The sequence below is a fragment of the Chiloscyllium punctatum genome, chromosome 36 (assembly GCF_047496795.1).
Source record: "Chiloscyllium punctatum isolate Juve2018m chromosome 36, sChiPun1.3, whole genome shotgun sequence".
In the NCBI taxonomy this organism is placed as follows: domain Eukaryota; kingdom Metazoa; phylum Chordata; class Chondrichthyes; order Orectolobiformes; family Hemiscylliidae; genus Chiloscyllium; species Chiloscyllium punctatum.
The window spans coordinates 40,208,768-40,216,029 of NC_092774.1; the positions used below are offsets into that span (position 1 = coordinate 40,208,768).

Genomic DNA, 7,262 nt, shown 5'->3' on the forward strand with positions numbered 1-7,262 from the left:
GCAGTGACGGTGATTATCTTTGGCTGTTAACAATGTGAATGTTCCCATTGCTGCGCATGTCCGTTTTAACGTCAGAACTCTGCAGTATGGCAGTGTCTGGTACGCACAATGCCAGGGGCGCAATGGATGACGCATCTGACTCCAGCTGCCTGTTTGAAATGCAGCTCACAGCTTCTTCACACATCCCAAATGAACCTTCTCATTGTTCTGAAGCCGGCATACGGTTTGAATTCCTGATCTGCAGGAACGAGACTCTTTTCACTGTCTCGCTTCAGTAAATGTCCCTGAGAACATCAGAGTCAAGTCACAGCGCTGTCAGAGGAGGGGAAGCTGAAAGAGCCCCACACACTGCTCATGAGCACATTTCACTTTCCCCAACTCACCGCCCCAACCACTGTGGCTACTGGGACTGAAAGGGAACAAACACCAAAACCCAGTCTCAGCTTTGTAAATCTTCAGGAAATAAGAAAACCGTTCATCCCTTCGTGTCTTCCATCCTGGGCTGACAGCGTTGATTTTAAATGGCTGCCCAGTCAGTGCCGATTCGTTTTGGCTGAAAAAATCTTCCTTATCTCATCCCAGCATTTCTTGCCACAGAGAACTGTGCGGCAGAGTTCATGTATATATTTCCTTGTATGGTATTTTGTAAATAACATTCGTTTGCTGGTTGTTTGTATCGGGTATTTCAGGTTCATTAGGGGCTGTTCAAGTGTGTTGGTAAATTTGTGGGCTACCATGATGCTGAGAGGGTTGAATTGTCTGGACATCATTTCCCAGATGTCTTTCATGTAAAGTAATGTGGCTAGGGTTTCTGCAGACGTTGTGTTTGCTTGTGTCAGTTTGTTGATGTGAAATCGGCACACTGGGTTTATTGGGTAGGCAAAAATGCGGATTGCAGATGCTGGAAACCAGAGTTTAGATCAGAGTGATGCTGGAAAAACACAGCAGTTTAGACAGCTTGCGAGGAGCAGGAAAATCGACGTTTTGGGCAAAAGCCCTTCATCAGGAATAGAGGCAGGACGCCTCCAGGGTGGAGAGATAAATTGGGGGGTGCTGGGCCGAAGGTAGCAAAGAGTACAATAGGTGAATGGGGATGGGGAAGGAGGTGACAGTTCCGAGAGGAGGGTGGAGCGGATAGGTGGGAAGGGAGATTGGCAAGTAGGACAGGTCATGTTGACAGCGCTGAGCTGGAAGGTTGGAACTGAGGTAAGGTGGGGGGAGGGGAAATGAGGAAACTGGTGAAGTCCACATTGATGGCCTGGGGTTGAATTTACCCCAAGTGGAAGATGAGGCATTTTTCTTCCAGGCATCGTGTGGGGAGGGAGCGGCGATGGAGGAGGCCCAGGACCTGCATGTCCTCGGCAGAGTGGGAGGACGGGATTGAAATGTTGGCCATAGGGCAATGGTGTTGATTGGTGCGGGTGTCCTGGAGATGTTCCCTCAAGCGCTGTGACTTGACTCTGCGAGGAGTCTCCAGTCTCCCCAATGTAGAGGAGACTGCATCAGGAGCAATGGATACAAGAAATGGAATTGTTCGATGTACAGGTTAAAGCCTTCTTACTACTTCAGCCTGGATTCGATTTCCGGGCAGGGAAGAAATTTACAGTCGAGCTGTCAACCAGCTTTGGCATTTCCCTGGTGTTCCAGTGGTTAGGCTTCCGCGCTTCCATAGCTGCGGCCCGGTTTCGATTCCTGCGCTGGGAAATAACTTTAAGTGTTTTCTTTGGCTACCCTTTCTCCTTAAATGCGCTGTACAGTTACTTATTGGTCTTCGTAGTTCCTGGGTGCTGCAGTGTGTAGTGGCTCTTTGAAATAGTGTCCTGATTCAGGCTTGTTTGTATGTGGAGGGATGATTGTTCCGATAGCTAAGTTCTTGGTTCGTGTGCGTTGTTACCCTGTCGACGCTGTTCTGAATTTACCATTGACTGTTCGCTCTACTGTGACATCTAAAAATAGAACTTTGTTGTTGTTCTCATCTTTTGTGATTTTTATGTCAGTAAGGATATTGTTGATTGTGTTGTAGGTTTCCTCTAATTTGTTTCATTTTGTGATGACTAAAGTGGCATCGCTGTAGCTGACCCAAAGTTTGGGTTGGATCGTTGGAAGGGCTGTTATTTCGAGTCTCTGCATTATTGCTTCTGCTAGGAATCCTGATACTGGTGGTTTCATGGGTATTCCATTGATTTATTTGTAGGGCTTGTTACTGAATAGGACGTGGGTAGTTAAAGCACAGTTCCACGAGCTTGACAGTGCTATATTTGCTGATTGGTGCGGGTGTCCTGGAGATGTTCCCTCAAGCGCTGTGACTTGACTCTGCGAGGAGTCTCCAGTCTCCCCAATGTAGAGGAGACTGCATCAGGAGCAATGGATACAAGAAATGGAATTGTTCGATGTACAGGTGAAAGCCTTCTTACTACCTCAGCCTGGATTCGATTTCCGGGCAGGGAAGAAATTTACAGTCGAGCTGTCAACCAGCTTTGGCAATTCCCTGGTGTTCCAGTGGTTAGGCTTCAGTGCTTCCACAGCTGCGGCCCGGTTTCGAAGTTGGTGCTGAGTTTGTGTCTTTGGTTCTTCGAGTCGTGTCTTCAGTTTTCTTTGGCCACGTTGATGTTTATGGATGTGAACAGGGCTGCTTTGTCAAAGTACATAATTATTCCATCCTCTTCTATCTCAGTGTCTTTTGTGTTCAGGAATTCTTGGTGGAGTAAATGGAGTGGAGTGAATCTTCGACTTGGTGTTTTAGTCTTCAGTGGAGGCCTTTGACTAGTCTGTATATTGGTGTTCCAGGTAGTGAGACTATGGCCTGAGAGGGCTCCTGGTTTGAAAAGGAGGAGAACAAGAATAAACTGCCATTCTTAGATGTTACAGTAGAGCGAACAGTTAATGGGGAACTTCAAACTAACACCTACAGAAAAACAAAACACACAAACCAAGTACTGAACCACAGAAGCAATCATCCCAACACCCACAAACGAACCTCCATCAGGACATTATTTCAACGAGCCAATACACACTGCAGCACATAGAAACTACGAAGAGCACAAGGGAAATACGTATATAATGTATTTAAGGAGAACAGGCACCCAATAAACCCAGTCCGCCGATTTCGCATTGATGCTTCCAAGCTGACTCTCAAAAATTCGGTTTGTCCCTCCATTCTTTCCTGATTGTTTTTTGTGGGTTTTGAAAGCTTTCGCAATCCTCTGACTGAGTATTGGAGTTGGGAAGTTATGTTGTGGCTGTATAGGATATTGGTTAGACCACTTTTGGAATATTGTGTGCAATTCTGGTCTCCCTCCTATCAGAAGTATATTGTGAAATTTGAAAGGGTTCTGAAGCACCAATGGGTCCACAGAGATGAAGAGGCCCTTCTGCTGCCCGGAGTGTGGGAAGGTCTTCAGTGATTCCTCTGCCCTGCTGACGCACCAGTTGGTCCACACCGGGGAAGGCTGTTCTCCGGCCCCAAGTGCGAGATGGCCTTCAGCAGTTCTTCCCACCTGCTGAGACACCAGTGGGTCCACACTGAGGAGAGGCCGTTCTTCTGCCCCAAGTGCAGGAAGGGCTTTGCTCTTCCTTCCGACATGCTGGCCCACATGGGGAAGAGGTCGTTCAATTGCCCTATGTGCAGGAAGGCCTCCACCAACTCCTCAGCCCTGCCGAGGCACCAGTCTGTTCACACTGGGAGAAGCTGTTCTCCTGCCCCGTATGTGGGAAGGGCTTTACCCGCTCCTCCACACTGCTGATGCACCAGCTGGTCCACACGCGGGGGAGGGGGTAGAAGCGAGGAGGCCATTCTGCTGCCCTAAGTGCGGGAAGGCCTTCAGCAATTCCTCCTCCCCGCAGAAGCAACAGTGTGTCCACAATGGGGAGAGGCCCTTCAGTTTGCCCGAGTGTGGGAAGAGGTTCATGTTTTCCTGCAACTTGCAGAAGCACCAGCGGGGGCTCCAGCGCTCCCAGCAATCAGATCCTACCTTTGACGCTGCCTTCGGTCACCCCCCAGGACTGAACGTCCTCCAAGTTCTGACAGTGGGTGCAGTGGGAGAGTAGGTGGACTGTTTTTGTTTTCTGATGGACTGCAATTGCCTCCCGTACACACCACAACCACTCGGACTGGATTAATTTAGGATATCAGGTCAGCATGGACAAGTTGGACCGAAGGGTCTGTTTCCATGCTGTACGTGTCTCTGACTACTGGTCCTGATGTAAGTTTAAAATAGAGTCCATGTAACTTTGAATTTTTCAACCTTGTTGAGCTCACCTCCTGAAAAGTTTCAAATGAATCCCTCCGAGGGAGACTGTTTAAAAATGCTAAGTTTGACAATGTATCCTATCAAGTTCAACACAAACCCAGAGTTGAAGAAGTCAGAAGCCAGAACATCAAGGGGACCAAAACTGATCACAATATTCCAGGTGCAGCCTCATCCACGTCCTGTAGAACTACAACATAAGTTGCCAACATCTATACTCAATTCCTTGGCTGATGAAGGTCAGTGTGCTGAAACCTTTCTTCACTGCCCTGTGTACCGATGTAATCAGAGATATAGGACCTACTTTAAACTGATCCACAATCCAGCTGCTGGGAGCACAGAAGCAGAGTAGTGCTATGTGAGTGTGCTGGGCAGATAACCTTGAGGTCGATGGCTAAAAACCATGTGATGTCTCCGTAAGCTGCTTTCATTTAAAAAGGTGCTCTGTTCTGTATCTTGCCTTTACATCTGTTTCCCAAAGCCTCTTCAGTGGAGGAGTGGCAGCTGGAGCCCAGGAGTTCAACAACCCCCCGGAGCTGGAGGAAGGTCCAAGCTCCAAGAAGCGGGGTGGGGGGGGGGGGGGGGTGGGGGGGTTTGGGGTAAGGCTGGAAGCTGGATTTGCTCAAGGCTTGTATCTATTAACTCATTTAAATGGTACCTACTGTATGGGGCTATGGTTTACATTAAAACCGGAGGATCATATCAGAGTGTTTATATTTAGCAGTGGTAGTTGGTAAAATGCACTCTCTGGAGGAGCACTTTCTGTGATGCTGCATTTCTTGCCTTCTGCCCTTCCCCTACTTCTTACCTCCCATCTTGATTTTATATTTTTTTGGTCAAATTTAATTTCATATTAATCAGACTTGGTATTCACTGTGTGGTATTAATTTGTTTATTTGATTATTGTAAGTCAAATTAATGCTGTAATTTAATTTCTGATGTCAGAGTTTGACATTGAATGTGCAGGTGTGAATACCAGTAAGTTGTGAAAATAAATCAAGAACATGTGGTTTTTAACAAAAAGAGCAGTTCACTGATATTCATGAAATTGTCTCATTTGGGAGTGATGATTCAAATCTGATCGACAAACCGTTTAATGCGGTCACCCAATTTAATTATAATTTTCAACGCTGGCAGGCTAAGATTATGTTCATTGCTCACAATATGGTCTCATCTAAATTCGGGAAACTGGACACCAACTAGCGGAACGTTTCAGGGACCAACTCTGGGACACTGAAACTAAACGACCGACGGCCCTGTGGCTGAACACTTTAACTCACCCTCCCATTCCGCCAAGGACACGCAAGTCCTGAGCCTCCTCACTGCCAAACTCTTGCTACCCGACGCTTGTCGAAAAAACAACTCCTCTTCTGCTTTGGGAACCTCCAACCACATGGTATCAATGCAGATTTCATCAGTTTCCTTATTTCCTCTCCCCCACCTTGTCCCAGATCCAACCTTCCAATTCGACACCAACCTCTTGACCTGTCATACCTGTCCACCTTGCTTCTCACCTATTTGCTCCACCCTCATCTCTGACCTATCACCATCAATCCCTACCTCCATCTAACTATTACACTCCCAGCTGCCTTCCCTCCAGCCCCACTTCCTTCCCATTTATCTCTCAGCCCCCTTGGGCCACCCTTTATTCCTGATGAAGAGCTTATGCTCTAAACCAAGACTGTGATGAAGCAACATCCTCAATAAATAGGAAATAGCTCCCAAGTCAGATTTCATCCCCTCTTCTGTTTCCCAGTTCTTTCAGAAATAAGGAATGTCTTTTCCTTCCACTAGAAAGTGGTCTTCCACTTTGCGCTGTCTGAAGTGTTATCCCTCACCACTCCTTCAGACACCTTTTAAGAATCCTTTCAACCTGTTTTTCTAACAATTGTGGAGGTGACCAAAAGCAAACATTTCATTCGTCCTCAATGCCCCATTTCTCCTCCTATGAGCCATTTTGTCCTGTTGTCTATGTTACAAGCAGCCGAGTGCACTTGGTTTCTGCATTGAAATTTGGCCATTGAAGTGAACAGGATTAATATTATTGTTGGCTAGCTGTGTTTGCACTAACTGTAATTATCCACCAATACGATGTCTTTTGTTCCAACCAAAACTGGAAACAAAGACCTGTGTTTATATTGCAGTCGGATGTAGAACATCATCCCAGTGATCTTCACGTTATTATAGTTTACTGAGGCCATAACAGCATTGCGTGGCAGTTTGATGTGACTAAAACCTGGATGGCAATCTCTAGATTATGTTGTGAAAATATCGGTATAATGTTATTCACACCCCGCGGTCACCAACTGAACGAAGCGGCTGTGTGTTTAAATCCCGTGATGAACAGTCTGTGTTTTACTTCTCACATTGCGGGGAGCTGAGCATTTACCCAAACAATGGGCACACCACCTCCCTGACACAGTGTTCACAAATCAAACTGACAGCAAAGATTCACGTGTGATCGAAAGTTATCGCAAAGAAGATTTGACATGACCGATATACGGAAAGAACGTACTCCTTTCTTGATTTGAAATGTAAGAAGTTGATTGCAGTGAGCCTGACGTGATTTGAACACGCAACCTTCTGATGTGGAGTCAGACGCGCTACCGTTGCGCCATAAGCTCACGGACGACTGATAACCTCTATTCATGCTTAAAGGAATTGATCGCACTACAATGATTTTCCGTTCATGTCTGTTCTGTTTCTCCCCCTTCTCTTCCAAGGGTTGGGCTTGTCTTTCGATTTGCAGAAGTTGAGATGTTCTGGATGCTGTGATCCACGGCAAACACAGGCTGGAGGACCTTCGGCTCAGAAAGATGCAGCTGGAAGCCGGGCTGCAGACACGTTGTAGGAAAAGGGGAAAGTTAACTGGACACTTTATTCTGGGAGATGGTCATTCCTCTACAGACAAAGCCTTCTGACTGGGTCAGTGGACAAGGTCAAGAGGGTGTCAGCACAGGTCAGACAGATAAAGGGGATCTGAGAGAGGTCTGCACGAGCGAGGAGCTAACTGGC

General features: G+C 46.8%; 1 non-coding gene across 1 annotated transcript; it reads right to left on the bottom strand.

Annotated features, from left to right (window-relative positions):
• Positions 1–6,799: 6,799 nt before the first annotated feature.
• trnaw-cca (transfer RNA tryptophan (anticodon CCA)) lies at positions 6,800–6,871 on the bottom strand. The gene has a single exon. It is a non-coding gene; the product is annotated as a tRNA-Trp (tRNA).
• Between the last annotated feature and the right edge of the window lie 391 nt (positions 6,872–7,262).